The sequence below is a fragment of the Megachile rotundata genome, unplaced genomic scaffold (assembly GCF_050947335.1).
Source record: "Megachile rotundata isolate GNS110a unplaced genomic scaffold, iyMegRotu1 scaffold0022, whole genome shotgun sequence".
In the NCBI taxonomy this organism is placed as follows: Eukaryota; Metazoa; Arthropoda; class Insecta; order Hymenoptera; family Megachilidae; genus Megachile; species Megachile rotundata.
In genome coordinates, this window is record NW_027473319.1 from 3,617,930 (window position 1) to 3,642,380 (window position 24,451).

A 24,451-nucleotide genomic window follows, 5' to 3' on the forward strand; every position below is an offset into this window, starting at 1 on the left:
ATGATTGCGATTGTATGGTTGTGATTGTATGATTGTGATTGTATGATTGTGATTGTATGATTGTGATTGTATGATTGTGATTGTATGATTGTGATAGTATGATTGTGATTGTATGATTGTGATGTATGATCGTAATTGTATGATTATGATTGTATGAATGTGATTGTGTGATTGTGATTGTATGATTGTATTTGGGAGATTGTATTTGGGATATTGTAATTGTATGATTGCGATTGTATGATTGTGATTGTATGATTGTGATTGTATGATTGTGATTGTATGATTGTATTTGCGAGATTGTATTTGGGATACTGTAATTGTATGATTGCGATTGTATGATTGCGATTGTATGATTGCGATTGTATGATTGTGATTGTATGATTGTGTATGTATGATTGTGATTGTATGATTGTATTTGGGAGATTGTATTTGGGATATTGTGATTGTATGATTGCGATTGTATGATTGTGATTGTATGATTGTGATGTATGATTGTAATTGTATGATTATGATTGTATGATTGTGATTGTATGATTGTGATGGTATGATTGTGATTGTATGATTGCGATCGTATGATTGTGATTGTATGATTATGATTGTATGATTGTGATTGTATGATTGTGACTGTATGATTGTGATTGTATGATTAAGTTTGTATTTTTGTGATTTTATGATTGTGATTGTATGATTGTGATTGTATGATTGTGATTGTATGATTGCGATTGTATGAATGCGATTGTATGATTGTGATTGCATAATTGTGATTGTATGATTGCGATTGTATGATTGTGATTGTATGATTGTGATTGTATGATTGCGATTGTATGATTGTGATTGTATGATTGTGATTGTATGATTGTATTTGGGAGATTGTATTTGGGATATTGTAATTGTATGATTGCGATTGTATGATTGTGATTGTATGATTGTGATTGTATGATTGTGATTGTATGATTGTGATTGTATGATTGTATTTGGGAGATTGTATTTGGGATATTGTAATTGTATGATTGCGATTGTATGATTGTGATTGTATGAGTGTGATGTATGATTGTAATTGTATGATTATGATTGTATGATTGTGATTGTATGATTGAGATTGTATGATTGTGATTGTATGCTTGCGATTGTATGATTGTGATTGTATGATTGTGATTCTTTGATTGTGATTGTATGATTGTGATTGTATGATTTTGACTGTATGATTGTGATTGTATGATTGTGATTTTATGATTGTGATTGTATGATTGTGATTGTATGATTGTGATTGTATGATTGTATTTGGGAGATTGTATTTGGGATATTGTAATTGTATGATTGCGATTGTATGATTGTGATTGTATGAGTGTGATGTATGATTGTAATTGTATGATTATGATTGTATGATTGTGATTGTATGATTGAGATTGCATGATTGTGATTGTATGACTGTGATTGTATGATTGTGATTGTATGATTGTGATTGTATGATTGTGAAAGTATGATTGTGATTGTATGATTGTGATTGTATGATAGTGATTGTATGATTGTGATTGTATGATTGTGATTGTATGATTGTGATTGTATGATTGTGATTGCATGATTGTGATTGTATGATTGTGATTGCATGATTTTGAATGTATGATTGCGATTGTATGATTGTGGTTGTATGATTGTGATTGTATGATTGTGATTGTATGATTGTGATTGTATGATTGTGATAGTATGATTGTGATTGTATGATTGTGATTGTATGATTGTATTTGGGAGATTGTATTTGGGAGATTGTATTTGGGAGATTTATTTGGGAGATTGTAATTGTATGATTGCGATTGTATGATTGCGATTGTATGATTGTGATTGTATGATTGTGATGTATGATTGTAATTGTATGATTATGATTGTATGATTGTGATTGTATGAATGTGATTGTATGATGGTATCTGGGAGATTGTATTTGGGAGATTGTATTTGGGAGATTGTAATTGTATGATTGCGATTGTATGATTGTGATTGCATGATTGCGATTGTATGAATGCGATTGTACGATTGTGATTGTATGATTGTGATTGTATGATTGTGATTGTATGATTGTGATTGTATGATTGTATTTGGGAGATTGTATTTGGGATATTGTAATTGTATGATTGCGATTGTATGATTGTGATTGTATGATTGTGAATGTACGATTGTGATTGTGTGATTGTGATTGTATGATTGTGATTGTATGATTGTGATTGTATGATTGTGATTGTATGATTGCGATTGTATGATTGTGATTGTATGATTGTGTATGTATGATTGTGATTGTATGATTGTATTTGGGAGATTGTATTTGGGATATTGTGATTGTATGATTGCGATTGTATGATTGTGATTGTATGATTGTGATGTATGATTGTAATTGTATGATTATGATTGTATGATTGTGATTGTATGATTGTGATGGTATGATTGTGATTGTATGATTGCGATCGTATGATTGTGATTGTATGATTATGATTGTATGATTGTGATTGTATGATTGTGACTGTATGATTGTGATTGTATGATTAAGTTTGTATTTTTGTGATTTTATGATTGTGATTGCATGATTGTGATTGTATGATTGTGATTGTATGATTGCGATTGTATGATTGCGATTGTATGATTGTGATTGTATGATTGCGATTGTATGATTGTGATTGTATGATTGTGATGTCTGATTGTAATTGTATGATTATGATTGTATAATTGTGATTGTATGATTGTGATTGTATGATTGTGATAGTATGATTGTGATTGTATGATTGTGATTGTATGATTGTGATTGTATGATTGTGATTGTATGATTGTGATTGTATGATTGTATTTGGGAGATTGTATTTGGGAGATTGTATTTGGGAGATTTATTTGGGAGATTGTAATTGTATGATTGCGATTGTATGATTGCGATTGTATGATTGTGATTGTATGATTGTAATTGTGTGATTATGATTGTATGATTGTAATTGTATGATTGCGATTGTATGATTGTGATTGTATGAGTGTGACGTATGATTGTAATTGTATGATTGTGATTGTATGATTGTGATTGTATGATTGTGAAAGTATGATTGTGATTGTATGATTGTGATTGTATGATAGTGATTGTATGATTGTGATTGTATGATTGTGATTGACTGATTGTGGTTGTGCAATTGTGATTGTACGATTGTGATTGTACGATTGTGATTGTAGGATTGTGATTGTATGACTATGATTGTATGATTGTGATTGCATGATTGTGATTGTATGATTGTGATTGCATGATTTTGAGTGTATGATTGTGATTGCATGATTGTGATTGTATGATTGTGATTGTTTGATTGTGGTTGTATGATTGTGATTGTATGATTATGATTGTATGATTGTGATTGTATGATTGTATTTGGGTGATTGTATTTGGGAGATTGTATTTGGGAGATTGTAATTGTATGATTGCGATTGTATGATTGTGATTGTATGAGTGTGATTGTCTGGTTGTGGTTGTGCGATTGTGATTGTACGATTGTGATTGTACGATTGCTATTGAATGATTGTGATTGTATGATTCTGATTGTATGATTGTGATTGCATGATTGTGATTGTATGATTGTGATTGCATGATTTTGAATGTATGATTGCGATTGTATGATTGTGGTTGTATGATTGTGATTGTATGATTGTGATTGTATGATTGTGATTGTATGATTGTGATAGTATGATTGTGATTGTATGATTGTGATTGTCTGATTGTGATTGTATGATTGTGATTGTATGATTGTGATTGTATGATTGTGAAAGTATGATTGTGATTGTATGATTGTGATTGTATTATTGTGATTGTATGATTGTGATTGTATGATTGTGATTGACTGATTGTGGTTGTGCGATTGTGATTGTACGATTGTGATTGTACGATTGTGATTGTAGGATTGTGATTGTATGATTATGATTGTATGATTGTGATTGTATGATTGTGATTGTATGAGTGTGATTGCATGATTTTGAATGTATGATTGTGATTGTATGATTGCGATTGTATGATTGTGATTGTATGATTGTGATTGTATGATTGTGATTGTATGATTGTGATTGTATGATTGTGATTGTATGATTGTGATTGCATGATTTTGAATGTATGATTGTGATTGTATGATTGTGATTGTATGATTGTGATTGTATGATTGTGATTGTATGATTGTGATTGTATGATTGTGATTGTATGATTGTGATTGTATGATTGTGATAGTATGATTGTGATTGTATGATTGTGATTGTATGATTGTGATTGTATGATTGTGATTGTATGATTGTATTTGGGAGATTGTATTTGGGAGATTGTATTTGGGAGATTGTATTTGGGAGATTGTAATTGTATGATTGCGACTGTATGATTGTGATTGTATGATTGCGATTGTATGATTGTGATTGTATGATTGTGATGTATGATTGTAATTGTATGATTATGATTGTATGATTGCGATTGTATGGTTGTGATTGTATGATTGTGATTGTATGATTGTGATTGTTTGATTGTGATTGTATGATTGTGATTGTATGATTGTGATAGTATGATTGTGATTGTATGATTGTGATGTATGATTGTAATTGTATGATTATGATTGTATGATTGTGATTGTGTGATTGTGATTGTATGATTGTATTTGGGAGATTGTATTTGGGATATTGTAATTGTATGATTGCGATTGTATGATTGTGATTGTATGATTGTGATTGTATGATTGTGATTGTATGATTGTATTTGCGAGATTGTATTTGGGATACTGTAATTGTATGATTGCGATTGTATGATTGCGATTGTATGATTGCGATTGTATGATTGTGATTGTATGATTGTGTATGTATGATTGTGATTGTATGATTGTATTTGGGAGATTGTATTTGGGATATTGTGATTGTATGATTGCGATTGTATGATTGTGATTGTATGATTGTGATGTATGATTGTAATTGTATGATTAGGATTGTATGATTGTGATTGTATGATTGTGATTGCATGATTGTGATTGTATGATTGTGATTGCATGATTGTGATTGTATGATTGTGATTGTATGATTGTGATTGTATGATTGTGATTGTATGATTGTGATTGTATGATTGTGATTGTATGATTGTGATTGTATGATTATGATTGTATGATTGTGATTGTATGATTGTATTTGGGTGATTGTATTTGGGAGATTGTATTTGGGAGATTGTAATTGTATGATTGCGATTGTATGATTGTGATTGTATGATTGCGATTGTATGAATGCGATTGTATGATTGTGATTGTATGATTGTGATTGCATGATTGTGATTGTATGACTGTGATTGTATGATTGTGATTGTATGATTGTGATTGTATGATTGTGAAAGTATGATTGTGATTGTATGATTGTGATTGTATGATTGTGATTGTATGATTGTGATTGTATGATTGTGATTGTATGATTGTGATTGTATGATTGTGATTGTATGATTGTGATGACTGATTGTGGTTGTGCGATTGTGATTGTACGATTGTGATTGTACGATTGTGATTGTAGGATTGTGATTGTATGATTATGATTGTATGATTGTGGTTGCATGATTGTGATTGTATGATTGTGATTGCATGATTTTGAGTGTATGATTGTGATTGCATGATTGTGATTGTATGATTGTGATTGTATGATTGTGATTGTATGATTGTGATTGTATGATTGTGATTGTCTGATTGTGATTGTATGATTGTGATTGTATGATTGTGATTGTATGATTGTGAAAGTATGATTGTGATTGTATGATTGTGATTGTATTATTGTGATTGTATGATTGTGATTGTATGATTGTGATTGACTGATTGTGGTTGTGCGATTGTGATTGTACGATTGTGATTGTACGATTGTGATTGTAGGATTGTGATTGTATGATTATGATTGTATGATTGTGATTGTATGATTGTGATTGTATGAGTGTGATTGCATGATTTTGAATGTATGATTGTGATTGTATGATTGCGATTGTATGATTGTGATTGTATGATTGTGATTGTATGATTGTGATTGTATGATTGTGATTGTATGATTGTGATTGCATGATTTCGAATGTATGATTGTGATTGTATGATTGTGATTGTATGATTGTGATTGTATGATTGTGATTGTATGATTGTGATTGTATGATTGTGATTGTATGATTGTGATTGTATGATTGTGATTGTATGATTGTGATAGTATGATTGTGATTGTATGATTGTGATTGTATGATTGTGATTGTATGATTGTGATTGTATGATTGTGATTGTATGATTGTATTTGGGAGATTGTATTTGGGAGATTGTATTTGGGAGATTGTATTTGGGAGATTGTAATTGTATGATTGCGACTGTATGATTGTGATTGTATGATTGCGATTGTATGATTGTGATTGTATGATTGTGATGTATGATTGTAATTGTATGATTATGATTGTATGATTGCGATTGTATGGTTGTGATTGTATGATTGTGATTGTATGATTGTGATTGTATGATTGTGATTGTATGATTGTGATTGTATGATTGTGATAGTATGATTGTGATTGTATGATTGTGATGTATGATCGTAATTGTATGATTATGATTGTATGAATGTGATTGTGTGATTGTGATTGTATGATTGTATTTGGGAGATTGTATTTGGGATATTGTAATTGTATGATTGCGATTGTATGATTGTGATTGTATGATTGTGATTGTATGATTGTGATTGTATGATTGTATTTGCGAGATTGTATTTGGGATACTGTAATTGTATGATTGCGATTGTATGATTGCGATTGTATGATTGCGATTGTATGATTGTGATTGTATGATTGTGTATGTATGATTGTGATTGTATGATTGTATTTGGGAGATTGTATTTGGGATATTGTGATTGTATGATTGCGATTGTATGATTGTGATTGTATGATTGTGATGTATGATTGTAATTGTATGATTATGATTGTATGATTGTGATTGTATGATTGTGATGGTATGATTGTGATTGTATGATTGCGATCGTATGATTGTGATTGTATGATTATGATTGTATGATTGTGATTGTATGATTGTGACTGTATGATTGTGATTGTATGATTAAGTTTGTATTTTTGTGATTTTATGATTGTGATTGTATGATTGTGATTGTATGATTGTGATTGTATGATTGCGATTGTATGAATGCGATTGTATGATTGTGATTGCATAATTGTGATTGTATGATTGCGATTGTATGATTGTGATTGTATGATTGTGATTGTATGATTGCGATTGTATGATTGTGATTGTATGATTGTGATTGTATGATTGTATTTGGGAGATTGTATTTGGGATATTGTAATTGTATGATTGCGATTGTATGATTGTGATTGTATGATTGTGATTGTATGATTGTGATTGTATGATTGTGATTGTATGATTGTATTTGGGAGATTGTATTTGGGATATTGTAATTGTATGATTGCGATTGTATGATTGTGATTGTATGAGTGTGATGTATGATTGTAATTGTATGATTATGATTGTATGATTGTGATTGTATGATTGAGATTGTATGATTGTGATTGTATGCTTGCGATTGTATGATTGTGATTGTATGATTGTGATTCTTTGATTGTGATTGTATGATTGTGATTGTATGATTTTGACTGTATGATTGTGATTGTATGATTGTGATTTTATGATTGTGATTGTATGATTGTGATTGTATGATTGTGATTGTATGATTGTATTTGGGAGATTGTATTTGGGATATTGTAATTGTATGATTGCGATTGTATGATTGTGATTGTATGAGTGTGATGTATGATTGTAATTGTATGATTATGATTGTATGATTGTGATTGTATGATTGAGATTGCATGATTGTGATTGTATGACTGTGATTGTATGATTGTGATTGTATGATTGTGATTGTATGATTGTGAAAGTATGATTGTGATTGTATGATTGTGATTGTATGATAGTGATTGTATGATTGTGATTGTATGATTGTGATTGTATGATTGTGATTGTATGATTGTGATTGTATGATTGTGATTGTATGATTAGGATTGTATGATTGTGATTGTCTGATTGTGATTGTATGATTGTGATTGTGTGACTGTGATTGTATAATTGTGATTGTATGATTGTGATTGTATGATTGCGATTGCATGATTGTGATTGTATGATTGATATTGCATGATTTTGAATGTATGATTGTGATTGTACGATTGTGATTGTATGATTGTGATAGTATGATTGTGATTGTATGATTGTGATTGTATGATTGTGATTGTATGATTGTGATTGTATGATTGTGATGGTATGATTGTGATTGTATGATTGCGATAGTATGATTGTGATTGTATGATTGTGATTGTATGATTGTGATTGTATGATTGTGATTGTATGATTGTGATTGTATGATTGTGATTGTATGATTGTGATTGTATGATTAGGATTGTATGATTGTGATTGTATGATTGTATTTGGGTGATTGTATTTGGGAGATTGTATTTGGGATATTGTAATTGTATGATTGCGATCGTATGATTGTGATTGTATGATTGTGATGTATGATTGTAATTGCATGATTATGATTGTATGATTGTGATTGTATGATTGTGATTGTATGATTGTGTATGTATGATTGTGATTGTATGATTGTATTTGGGAGATTGTATTTGGGATATTGTAATTGTATGATTGCGATTGTATGATTGTGATTGTATGATTGTGATGTATGATTGTAATTGTATGACTATGATTGTATGATTGTGATTGTATGATTGTGATGGTATGTTTGTGATTGTATGATTGCGATCGTATGATTGTGATTGTATGATTATGATTGTATGATTGTGATTGTATGATTGCGATTGTATGATTGCGATTGTATGATTGTGATTGTATGATTAAGTTTGTATTTTTGTGATTTTATGATTGTGATTGTATGATTGTGATTGTATGATTGTGAAAGTATGATTGTGATTGTATGATTATGATTGTATGATTGTGGTTGTGCGATTGTGATTGTACGATTGTGATTGTATGATTGTGATTGCATGATTATGATTGTATGATTGTGATTGCATGATTGTGATTGTATGATTGTGATTGCATGATTTTGAATGTATGATTGTGATTGTATGATTGTGATTGTATGATTGTGATTGTATGATTGTGATTGTATGATTGTGATTGTATGATTATGATTGTATGATTGTGATTGTATGATTGTATTTGGGTGATTGTATTTGGGAGATTGTATTTGGGAGATTGTAATTGTATGATTGCGATTGTATGATTGTGGTTGTATGATTGCGATTGTATGAATGCGATTGTATGATTGTGATTGTATGATTGTGATTGTATGATTGTGATTGTATGATTGTGATTGTATGATTGTGATTGTATGATTGTGATTTTATGATTGTGATTGTATGATTGTGATTGTATGATTGTGATTGTATGATTATGATTGTATGATTGTGATTGTATGATTGTATTTGGGTGATTGTATTTGGGAGATTGTATTTGGGATATTGTAATTGTATGATTGCGATCGTATGTTTGTGATTGTATGTTTGTGATGTATGATTGTAATTGTATGATTATGATTGTATGATTGTGATTGCATGATTGTGATTGTACGACTGTGATTGTATGATTGTGATTGTATGATTGTGATTGTATGATTGTGAAAGTATGATTGTGATTGTATGATTGTGATTGTATGATTGTGATTGTATGATTGTGATTGTATGATTGTGATGACTGATTATGGTTGTGCGATTGTGATTGTACGATTGTGATTGTACGATTGTGATTGTAGGATTGTGATTGTATGATTATGATTGTATGATTGTGGTTGCATGATTGTGATTGTATGATTGTGATTGCATGATTTTGAGTGTATGATTGTGATTGCATGATTGTGATTGTATGATTGTGATTGTATGATTGTGATTGTATGATTGTGATTGTATGATTGTGATTGTCTGATTGTGATTGTATGATTGTGATTGTATGATTGTGATTGTATGATTGTGAAAGTATGATTGTGATTGTATGATTGTGATTGTATGATTGTGATTGTATGATTGTGATTGACTGATTGTGGTTGTGCGATTGTGATTGTACGATTGTGATTGTACGATTGTGATTGTACGATTGTGATTGTAGGATTGTGATTGTATGATTATGATTGTATGATTGTGATTGTATGATTGTGATTGTATGAGTGTGATTGCATGATTTTGAATGTATGATTGTGACTGTATGATTGCCATTGTATGATTGTGATTGTATGATTGTGATTGTATGATTGTGATTGTATGATTGTGATTGTATGATTGTGATTGCATGATTGTGATTGTATGATTGTGATTGCATGATTGTGATTGTATGATTGTGATTGCATGATTTTGAATGTATGATTGTGATTGTATGATTGTGATTGTATGATTGTGATTGTATGATTGTGATTGTATGATTGTGATTGTATGATTGTGATTGTATGATTATGATTGTATGATTGTGATTGTATGATTGTATTTGGGTGATTGTATTTGGGAGATTGTATTTGGGAGATTGTAATTGTATGATTGCGATTGTATGATTGTGGTTGTATGATTGCGATTGTATGAATGCGATTGTATGATTGTGATTGTATGATTGTGATTGTATGATTGTGATTGTATGATTGTGATTGTATGATTGTGATTGTATGATTGTGATTGTATGATTGTGATTGTATGATTGTGATTGTATGATTGTGATTGTATGATTATGATTGTATGATTGTGATTGTATGATTGTATTTGGGTGATTGTATTTGGGAGATTGTATTTGGGATATTGTAATTGTATGATTGCGATCGTATGATTGTGATTGTATGTTTGTGATGTATGATTGTAATTGTATGATTATGATTGTATGATTGTGATTGCATGATTGTGATTGTATGACTGTGATTGTATGATTGTGATTGTATGATTGTGATTGTATGATTGTGAAAGTATGATTGTGATTGTATGATTGTGATTGTATGATTGTGATTGTATGATTGTGATTGTATGATTGTGATTGTATGATTGTGATGACTGATTGTGGTTGTGCGATTGTGATTGTACGATTGTGATTGTACGATTGTGATTGTAGGATTGTGATTGTATGATTATGATTGTATGATTGTGGTTGCATGATTGTGATTGTATGATTGTGATTGCATGATTTTGAGTGTATGATTGTGATTGCATGATTGTGATTGTATGATTGTGATTGTATGATTGTGATTGTATGATTGTGATTGTATGATTGTGATTGTCTGATTGTGATTGTATGATTGTGATTGTATGATTGTGATTGTATGATTGTGAAAGTATGATTGTGATTGTATGATTGTGATTGTATGATTGTGATTGTATGATTGTGATTGACTGATTGTGGTTGTGCGATTGTGATTGTACGATTGTGATTGTACGATTGTGATTGTACGATTGTGATTGTAGGATTGTGATTGTATGATTATGATTGTATGATTGTGATTGTATGATTGTGATTGTATGAGTGTGATTGCATGATTTTGAATGTATGATTGTGACTGTATGATTGCCATTGTATGATTGTGATTGTATGATTGTGATTGTATGATTGTGATTGTATGATTGTGATTGTATGATTGTGATTGTATGATTGTGATTGTATGATTGTGATTGCATGATTTTGAATGTATGATTGTGATTGTATGATTGTGATTGTATGATTGTGATTGTATGATTGTGATTGTATGATTGTGATTGTATGATTGTGATTGTATGATTGTGATTGTATGATTGTGATTGTCTGATTGTGATAGTATGATTGTGATTGTATGATTGTGATTGTATGATTGTGATTGTATGATTGTGATTGTATGATTGTATTTGGGAGATTGTATTTGGGAGATTGTATTTGGGAGATTGTATTTGGGAGATTGTAATTGTATGATTGCGACTGTATGATTGTGATTGTATGATTGCGATTGTATGATTGTGATTGTATGATTGTGATGTATGATTGTAATTGTATGATTATGATTGTATGATTGTGATTGTATGGTTGTGATTGTATGATTGTGATTGTATGATTGTGATTGTATGATTGTGATTGTATGATTGTGATTGTATGATTGTGATAGTATGATTGTGATTGTATGATTGTGATGTATGATTGTAATTGTATGATTATGATTGTATGATTGTGATTGTGTGATTGTGATTGTATGATTGTATTTGGGAGATTGTATTTGGGATATTGTAATTGTATGATTGCGATTGTATGATTGTGATTGTATGATTGTGATTGTATGATTGTGATTGTATGATTGTATTTGCGAGATTGTATTTGGGATACTGTAATTGTATGATTGCGATTGTATGATTGCGATTGTATGATTGCGATTGTATGATTGTGATTGTATGATTGTGTATGTATGATTGTGATTGTATGATTGTATTTGGGAGATTGTATTTGGGATATTGTGATTGTATGATTGCGATTGTATGATTGTGATTGTATGATTGTGATGTATGATTGTAATTGTATGATTATGATTGTATGATTGTGATTGTATGATTGTGATGGTATGATTGTGATTGTATGATTGCGATCGTATGATTGTGATTGTATGATTATGATTGTATGATTGTGATTGTATGATTGTGACTGTATGATTGTGATTGTATGATTAAGTTTGTATTTTTGTGATTTTATGATTGTGATTGTATGATTGTGATTGTATGATTGTGATTGTATGATTGCGATTGTATGAATGCGATTGTATGATTGTGATTGCATAATTGTGATTGTATGATTGCGATTGTATGATTGTGATTGTATGATTGCGATTGTATGATTGTGACTGTATGATTGTGATTGTATGATTAAGTTTGTATTTTTGTGATTTTATGATTGTGATTGTATGATTGTGATTGTATGATTGTGATTGTATGATTGCGATTGTATGAATGCGATTGTATGATTGTGATTGCATAATTGTGATTGTATGATTGCGATTGTATGATTGTGATTGTATGATTGCGATTGTATGATTGTGATTGTATGATTGTGATGTCTGATTGTAATTGTATGATTATGATTGTATGATTGTGATTGTATGATTGTGATTGTATGATTGTATTTGGGAGATTGTATTTGGGATATTGTAATTGTATGATTGCGATTGTATGATTGTGATTGTATGATTGTGATTGTATGATTGTGATTGTATGATTGTGATTGTATGATTGTATTTGGGAGATTGTATTTGGGATATTGTAATTGTATGATTGCGATTGTATGATTGTGATTGTATGAGTGTGATGTATGATTGTAATTGTATGATTATGATTGTATGATTGTGATTGTATGATTGAGATTGTATGATTGTGATTGTATGCTTGCGATTGTATGATTGTGATTGTATGATTGTGATTCTTTGATTGTGATTGTATGATTGTGATTGTATGATTTTGATTGTATGATTGTGATTGTATGATTGTGATTGTATGATTGTGATTGTATGATTGTGACTGTATGATTGTGATTGTATGATTGTGATTGTATGATTGTGATTGTATGATTGTGATTGTATGATTGTGATGTATGATTGTAATTGTATGATTATGATTGTATGATTGTGATTGTATGATTGTGATTGTATGATTGAGATTGTATGATTGTGATTGTATGATTGCGATTGTATGATTGCGATTGTATGATTGCGATTGTATGATTGTGATTGTATGATTGTGATTGTATGATTGTGATTGTATGATTGTGATTGTATGATTGTGATTGTATGATTGTGAAAGTATGATTTTGATTGTATGATTATGATTGTATGATTGTGGTTGTGCGATTGTGATTGTACGATTGTGATTGTACGATTGTGATTGTACGATTGTGATTGTACGATTGTGATTGCATGATTATGGTTGTATGATTGTGATTGCATGATTGTGATTGTATGATTGTGATTGCATGATTTTGAATGTATGATTGTGATTGTATGATTGTGATTGTATGATTGTGATTGTATGATTGTGATTGTATGATTGTGATAGTATGATTGTGATTGTATGATTGTGATTGTATGATTGTGATTGTATGATTATGATTGTATGATTGTGATTGTATGATTGTGATTGTATGATTGTGATTGTATGATTGTGATAGTATGATTGTGATTGTATGATTGTGATTGTATGATTGTGATTGTATGATTGTGATTGTATGATTGTGATGGTATGATTGTGATTGTATGATTGCGATAGTATGATTGTGATTGTATGATTGTGATTGTATGATTGTGATTGTATGATTGTGATTGTATGATTGTGATTGTATGATTGTGATTGTATAATTATGATTGTATGATTGTGATTGTATGATTGTATTTGGGTGATTGTATTTGGGAGATTGTATTTGGGATATTGTAATTGTATGATTGCGATCGTATGATTGTGATTGTATGATTGTGATGTATGATTGTAATTGCATGATTATGATTGTATGATTGTGATTGTATGATTGTGATTGTATGATTGTGTATGTATGATTGTGATTGTATGATTGTATTTGGGAGATTGTATTTGGGATATTGTAATTGTATGATTGCGATTGTATGATTGTGATTGTATGATTGTGATGTATGATTGTAATTGTATGATTATGATTGTATGATTGTGATTGTATGATTGTGATGGTATGTTTGTGATTGTATGATTGCGATCGTATGATTGTGATTGTATGATTATGATTGTATGATTGTGATTGTATGATTGCGATTGTATGATTGTGATTGTATGATTAAGTTTGTATTTTTGTGATTTTATGATTGTGATTGTATGATTGTGATTGTATGATTGTGATTGTATGATTGCGATTGTATGAATGCGATTGTATGATTGTGATTGCATAATTGTGATTGTATGATTGTGATTGTATGATTGTGATTGTCTGATTGTGGTTGTATGATTGTGATTGTATGATTGAGATTGTATGATTGTGATTGTATGATTGCGATTGTATGATTGCGATTGTATGATTGTGATTGTATGATTGTGATTGTATGATTGTGATTGTATGATTGTGATTGTATGATTGTGATTGTATGATTGTGAAAGTATGATTGTGATTGTATGATTATGATTGTATGATTGTGGTTGTGCGATTGTGATTGTACGATTGTGATTGTATGATTGCGATTGCATGATTATGATTGTATGATTGTGATTGCATGATTGTGATTGTATGATTGTGATTGCATGATTTTGAATGTATGATTGTGATTGTATGATTGTGATTGTATGATTGTGATTGTATGATTGTGATTGTATGATTGTGATTGTATGATTGTGATTGTATGATTGTGATTGTATGATTATGATTGTATGATTGTGATTGTATGATTGTATTTGGGTGATTGTATTTGGGAGATTGTATTTGGGAGATTGTAATTGTATGATTGCGATTGTATGATTGTGATTGTATGATTGCGATTGTATGAATGCGATTGTATGATTGTGATTGTATGATTGTGATTGTATGATTGTGATTGTATGATTGTAATTGTATGATTATGATTGTATGATTGTGATTGCATGATTGTGATTGTATGACTGTGATTGTATGATTGTGATTGTATGATTGTGATTGTATGATTGTGAAAGTATGATTGTGATTGTATGATTGTGATTGTATGATTGTGATTGTATGATTGTGATTGTATGATTGTGATGACTGATTGTGGTTGTGCGATTGTGATTGTACGATTGTCATTGTACGATTGTGATTGTAGGATTGTGATTGTATGATTATGATTGTATGATTGTGGTTGCATGATTGTGATTGTATGATTGTGATTGCATGATTTTGAGTGTATGATTGTGATTGCATGATTGTGATTGTATGATTGTGATTGTATGATTGTGATTGTATGATTGTGATTGTATGATTGTGATTGTCTGATTGTGATTGTATGATTGTGATTGTATGATTGTGATTGTATGATTGTGAAAGTATGATTGTGATTGTATGATTGTGATTGTATGATTGTGATTGTATGAATGTGATTGACTGATTGTGGTTGTGCGATTGTGATTGTACGATTGTGATTGTACGATTGTGATTGTACGATTGTGATTGTAGGATTGTGATTGTATGATTATGATTGTATGATTGTGATTGTATGATTGTGATTGTATGAGTGTGATTGCATGATTTTGAATGTATGATTGTGACTGTATGATTGCCATTGTATGATTGTGATTGTATGATTGTGATTGTATGATTGTGATTGTATGATTGTGATTGTATGATTGTGATTGCATGATTGTGAATGTATGATTGTGATTGTATGATTGTGATTGTATGATTGTGATTGTATGATTGTGATTGTATGATTGTGATTGTATGATTGTGATTGTATGATTGTGATTGTATGATTGTGATTGTCTGATTGTGATAGTATGATTGTGATTGTATGATTGTGATTGTATGATTGTGATTGTATGATTGTATTTGGGAGATTGTATTTGGGAGATTGTATTTGGGAGATGGTATTTGGGAGATTGTATTTGGGAGATTGTAATTGTATGATTGCGACTGTATGATTGTGATTGTATGATTGCGATTGTATGATTGTGATTGTATGATTGTGATGTATGATTGTAATTGTATGATTATGATTGTATGATTGTGATTGTATGGTTGTGATTGTATGATTGTGATTGTATGATTGTGATTGTATGATTGTGATTGTATGATTGTGATTGTATGATTGTGATAGTATGATTGTGATTGTATGATTGTGATGTATGATTGTAATTGTATGATTATGATTGTATGATTGTGATTGTGTGATTGTGATTGTATGATTGTATTTGGGAGATTGTATTTGGGATATTGTAATTGTATGATTGCGATTGTATGATTGTGATTGTATGATTGTGATTGTATGATTGTGATTGTATGATTGTATTTGCGAGATTGTATTTGGGATACTGTAATTGTATGATTGCGATTGTATGATTGCGATTGTATGATTGCGATTGTATGATTGTGATTGTATGATTGTGTATGTATGATTGTGATTGTATGATTGTATTTGGGAGATTGTATTTGGGATACTGTGATTGTATGATTGCGATTGTATGATTGTGATTGTATGATTGTGATGTATGATTGTAATTGTATGATTATGATTGTATGATTGTGATTGTATGATTGTGATGGTATGATTGTGATTGTATGATTGCGATCGTATGATTGTGATTGTATGATTATGATTGTATGATTGTGATTGTATGATTGCGATTGTATGATTGTGATTGTATGATTAAGTTTGTATTTTTGTGATTTTATGATTGTGATTGTATGATTGTGATTGTATGATTGTGATTGTATGATTGCGATTGTATGAATGCGATTGTATGATTGTGATTGCATAATTGTGATTGTATGATTGTGATTGTATGATTGTGATTGTCTGATTGTGGTTGTATGATTGTGATTGTATGATTGAGATTGTATGATTGTGATTGTATGATTGCGATTGTATGATTGCGATTGTATGATTGTGATTGTATGATTGTGATTGTATGATTGTGATTGTATGATTGTGGTTGTATGATTGTGATTGTATGATTGTGAAAGTATGATTGTGATTGTATGATTATGATTGTATGATTGTGGTTGTGCGATTGTGATTGTACGATTGTGATTGTATGATTGTGATTGCATGATTATGATTGTATGATTGTGATTGCATGATTGTGATTGTATGATTGTGATTGCATGATTTTGAATGTATGATTGTGATTGTATGATTGTGATTGTATGATTGTGATTGTATGATTGTGATTGTATGATTGTGATTGTATGATTGTGATTGTATGATTGTGATTGTATGATTATGATTGTATGATTGTGATTGTATGATTGTATTTGGGTGATTGTATTTGGGAGATTGTATTTGGGAGATTGTAATTGTATGATTGCGATTGTATGATTGTGATTGTATGATTGCGATTGTATGAATGCGATTGTATGATTGTGATTGTATGATTGTGATTGTATGATTGTGATTGTATGATTGTGATTGTATGATTGTGATTGTATGATTGTGATTGTATGATTGTGATTGTATGATTGTGATTGTATGATTATGATTGTATGATTGTGATTGTATGATTGTATTTGGGTGATTGTATTTGGGAGATTGTATTTGGGATATTGTAATTGTATGATTGCGATCGTATGATTGTGATTGTATGTTTGTGATGTATGATTGTAATTGTATGATTATGATTGTATGATTCTGATTGCATGATTGTGATTGTATGACTGTGATTGTATGATTGTGATTGTATGATTGTGATTGTATGATTGTGAAAGTATGATTGTGATTGTATGATTGTGATTGTATGATTGTGATTGTATGATTGTGATTGTATGATTGTGATGACTGATTGTGGTTGTGCGATTGTGATTGTACGATTGTCATTGTACGATTGTGATTGTAGGATTGTGATTGTATGATTATGATTGTATGATTGTGGTTGCATGATTGTGATTGTATGATTGTGATTGCATGATTTTGAGTGTATGATTGTGATTGCATGATTGTGATTGTATGATTGTGATTGTATGATTGTGATTGTATGATTGTGATTGTATGATTGTGATTGTCTGATTGTGATTGTATGATTGTGATTGTATGATTGTGATTGTATGATTGTGAAAGTATGATTGTGATTGTATGATTGTGATTGTATGATTGTGATTGTATGATTGTGATTGACTGATTGTGGTTGTGCGATTGTGATTGTACGATTGTGATTGTACGATTGTGATTGTACGATTGTGATTGTAGGATTGTGATTGTATGATTATGATTGTATGATTGTGATTGTATGATTGTGATTGTATGAGTGTGATTGCATGATTTTGAATGTATGATTGTGACTGTATGATTGCCATTGTATGATTGTGATTGTATGATTGTGATTGTATGATTGTGATTGTATGATTGTGATTGTATGATTGTGATTGCATGATTTTGAATGTATGATTGTGATTGTATGATTGTGATTGTATGATTGTGATTGTATGATTGTGATTGTATGATTGTGATTGTATGATTGTGATTGTATGATTGTGATTGTATGATTGTGATTGTATGATTGTGATTGTCTGATTGTGATAGTATGATTGTGATTGTATGATTGTGATTGTATGATTATGATTGTATGATTGTGATTGTATGATTGTGACTGTATGATTGTGATTGTATGATTAAGTTTGTATTTTTGTGATTTTATGATTGTGATTGTATGATTGTGATTGTATGATTGTGATTGTATGATTGCGATTGTATGAATGCGATTGTATGATTGTGATTGCATAATTGTGATTGTATGATTGCGATTGTATGATTGTGATGGTATGATTGCGATTGTATGATTGTGACTGTATGATTGTGATTGTATGATTAAGTTTGTATTTTTGTGATTTTATGATTGTGATTGTATGATTGCGATCGTATGATTGTGATTGTATGATTATGATTGTATGATTGTGATTGTATGATTGTGACTGTATGATTGTGATTGTATGATTAAGTTTGTATTTTTGTGATTTTATGATTGTGATTGTATGATTGTGATTGTATGATTGTGATTGTATGATTGCGATTGTATGATTGTGATTGTATGATTGTGATTGTATGATTGTGATTGTATGATTGTGAAAGTATGATTGTGATTGTATGATTGTGATTGTATGATTGTGATTGTATGATTGTGATTGACTGATTGTGGTTGTGCGATTGTGATTGTACGATTGTGATTGTACGATTGTGATTGTACGATTGTGATTGTAGGATTGTGATTGTATGATTATGATTGTATGATTGTGATTGTATGATTGTGATTGTATGAGTGTGATTGCATGATTTTGAATGTATGATTGTGACTGTATGATTGCCATTGTATGATTGTGATTGTATGATTGTGATTGTATGATTGTGATTGTATGATTGTGATTGTATGATTGTGATTGCATGATTTTGAATGTATGATTGTGATTGTATGATTGTGATTGTATGATTGTGATTGTATGATTGTGATTGTATGATTGTGATTGTATGATTGTGATTGTATGATTGTGATTGTATGATTGTGATTGTATGATTGTGATTGTCTGATTGTGATAGTATGATTGTGATTGTATGATTGTGATTGTATGATTATGATTGTATGATTGTGATTGTATGATTGTGACTGTATGATTGTGATTGTATGATTAAGTTTGTATTTTTGTGATTTTATGATTGTGATTGTATGATTGTGATTGTATGATTGTGATTGTATGATTGCGATTGTATGAATGCGATTGTATGATTGTGATTGCATAATTGTGATTGTATGATTGCGATTGTATGATTGTGATGGTATGATTGCGATTGTATGATTGTGACTGTATGATTGTGATTGTATGATTAAGTTTGTATTTTTGTGATTTTATGATTGTGATTGTATGATTGCGATCGTATGATTGTGATTGTATGATTATGATTGTATGATTGTGATTGTATGATTGTGACTGTATGATTGTGATTGTATGATTAAGTTTGTATTTTTGTGATTTTATGATTGTGATTGTATGATTGTGATTGTATGATTGTGATTGTATGATTGCGATTGTATGATTGTGATTGTATGATTGTGATGTCTGATTGTAATTGTATGATTATGATTGTATGATTGTGATTGTATGATTGTGATTGTATGATTGTATTTGGGAGATTGTATTTGGGATATTGTAATTGTATGATTGCGATTGTATGATTGTGATTGTATGATTGTGATTGTATGATTGTGATTGTATGATTGTGATTGTATGATTGTATTTGGGAGATTGTATTTGGGATATTGTAATTGTATGATTGCGATTGTATGATTGTGATTGTATGAGTGTGATGTATGATTGTAATTGTATGATTATGATTGTATGATTGTGATTGTATGATTGAGATTGTATGATTGTGATTGTATGCTTGCGATTGTATGATTGTGATTGTATGATTGTGATTCTTTGATTGTGATTGTATGATTGTGATTGTATGATTTTGATTGTATGATTGTGATTGTATGATTGTGATTGTATGATTGTGATTGTATGATTGTGATAGTATGATTGTGATTGCATGATTGTGATTGTATGACTGTGATTGTATGATTGTGATTGCATGATTGTGATTGTATGATTGTGATTGTATGATTGCGATTGCATGATTGTGATTGTATGATTGTGATTGCATGATTTTGAATGTATGATTGTGATTGTACGATTGTGATTGTATGATTGTGATTGTATGATTGTGATTGTATGATTGTGATTGTATGATTGTGATTGTATGATTGTGATTGTATGATTGTGATAGTATGATTGTGATTGTATGATTGTGATTGTATGATTGTGATTGTATGATTGTGATTGTATGATTGTATTTGGGAGATTGTATTTGGGAGATTGTATTTGGGAGATTGTATTTGGGAGATTGTAATTGTATGATTGCGACTGTATGATTGTGATTGTATGATTGCGATTGTATGATTGTGATTGTATGATTGTGATGTATGATTGTAATTGTATGATTATGATTGTATGATTGTGATTGTATGATTGTGATTGTATGATTGAGATTGTATGATTGTGATTGTATGATTGCGATTGTATGATTGCGATTGTATGATTGCGATTGTATGATTGTGATTGTATGATTGTGATTGTATGATTGTGATTGTATGATTGTGATTGTATGATTGTGATTGTATGATTGTGATTGTATGATTGTGAAAGTATGATTTTGATTGTATGATTATGATTGTATGATTGTGGTTGTGCGATTGTGATTGTACGATTGTGATTGTACGATTGTGATTGTACGATTGTGATTGCATGATTATGGTTGTATGATTGTGATTGCATGATTGTGATTGTATGATTGTGATTGCATGATTTTGAATGTATGATTGTGATTGTATGATTGTGATTGTATGATTGTGATTGTATGATTGTGATTGTATGATTGTGATTGTATGATTGTGATTGTATGATTGTGATAGTATGATTGTGATTGTATGATTGTGATTGTATGATTGTGATTGTATGATTGTGATTGTATGATTGTGATTGTATGATTATGATTGTATGATTGTGGTTGCATGATTGTGATTGTATGATTGTGATTGCATGATTTTGAGTGTATGATTGTGATTGCATGATTGTGATTGTATGATTGTGATTGTATGATTGTGATTGTATGATTGTGATTGTATGATTGTGATTGTCTGATTGTGATTGTATGATTGTGATTGTATGATTGTGATTGTATGATTGTGAAAGTATGATTGTGATTGTATGATTGTGATTGTATGATTGTGATTGTATGATTGTGATTGACTGATTGTGGTTGTGCGATTGTGATTGTACGATTGTGATTGTACGATTGTGATTGTACGATTGTGATTGTAGGATTGTGATTGTATGATTATGATTGTATGATTGTGATTGTATGATTGTGATTGTATGAGTGTGATTGCATGATTTTGAATGTATGATTGTGACTGTATGATTGCCATTGTATGATTGTGATTGTATGATTGTGATTGTATGATTGTGATTGTATGATTGTGATTGTATGATTGTGATTGCATGATTTTGAATGTATGATTGTGATTGTATGATTGTGATTGTATGATTGTGATTGTATGATTGTGATTGTATGATTGTGATTGTATGATTGTGATTGTATGATTGTGATTGTATGATTGTGATTGTATGATTGTGATTGTCTGATTGTGATAGTATGATTGTGATTGTATGATTGTGATTGTATGATTGTGATTGTATGATTGTGATTGTATGATTGTGATTGTATGATTGTATTTGGGAGATTGTATTTGGGAGATTGTATTTGGGAGATTGTAATTGTATGATTGCGACTGTATGATTGTGATTGTATGATTGCGATTGTATGATTGTGATTGTATGATTGTGATGTATGATTGTAATTGTATGATTATGATTGTATGATTGTGATTGTATGATTGTGATGGTATGATTGTGATTGTATGATTGCGATCGTATGATTGTGATTGTATGATTATGATTGTATGATTGTGATTGTATGATTGCGATTGTATGATTGTGATTGTCTGATTGTGGTTGTATGATTGTGGTTGTATGATTGTGATTGTATGATTGAGATTGTATGATTGTGATTGTATGACTGCGATTGTATGATTGCGATTGTATGATTGTGATTGTATGATTGTGATTGTATGATTGTGATTGTATGATTGTGATTGTATGATTGTGAAAGTATGATTGTGATTGTATGATTATGATTGTATGATTGTGGTTGTGCGATTGTGATTGTACGATTGTGATTGTATGATTGTGATTGCATGATTATGATTGTATGATTGTGATTGCATGATTGTGATTGTATGATTGTGATTGCATGATTTTGAATGTATGATTGTGATTGTATGATTGTGATTGTATGATTGTGATTGTATGATTGTGATTGTATGATTGTGATTGTATGATTGTGATTGTATGACTATGATTGTATGATTGTGATTGTATGATTGTATTTGGGTGATTGTATTTGGGAGATTGTATTTGGGAGATTGTAATTGTATGATTGCGATTGTATGATTGTGATTGTATGATTGCGATTGTATGAATGCGATTGTATGATTGTGATTGTATGATTGTGATTGCATGATTGTGATTGTATGACTGTGATTGTATGATTGTGATTGTATGATTGTGATTGTATGATTGTGAAAGTATGATTGTGATTGTATGATTGTGATTGTATGATTGTGATTGTATGATTGTGATTGTATGATTGTGATTGTATGATTGTGATGACTGATTGTGGTTGTGCGATTGTGATTGTACGATTGTGATTGTACGATTGTGATTGTAGGATTGTGATTGTATGATTATGATTGTATGATTGTGGTTGCATGATTGTGATTGTATGATTGTGATTGCATGATTTTGAGTGTATGATTGTGATTGCATGATTGTGATTGTATGATTGTGATTGTATGATTGTGATTGTATGATTGTGATTGTATGATTGTGATTGTCTGATTGTGATTGTATGATTGTGATTGTATGATTGTGATTGTATGATTGTGAAAGTATGATTGTGATTGTATGATTGTGATTGTATTATTGTGATTGTATGATTGTGATTGTATGATTGTGATTGACTGATTGTGGTTGTGCGATTGTGATTGTACGATTGTGATTGTACGATTGTGATTGTAGGATTGTGATTGTATGATTATGATTGTATGATTGTGATTGTATGATTGTGATTGTATGAGTGTGATTGCATGATTTTG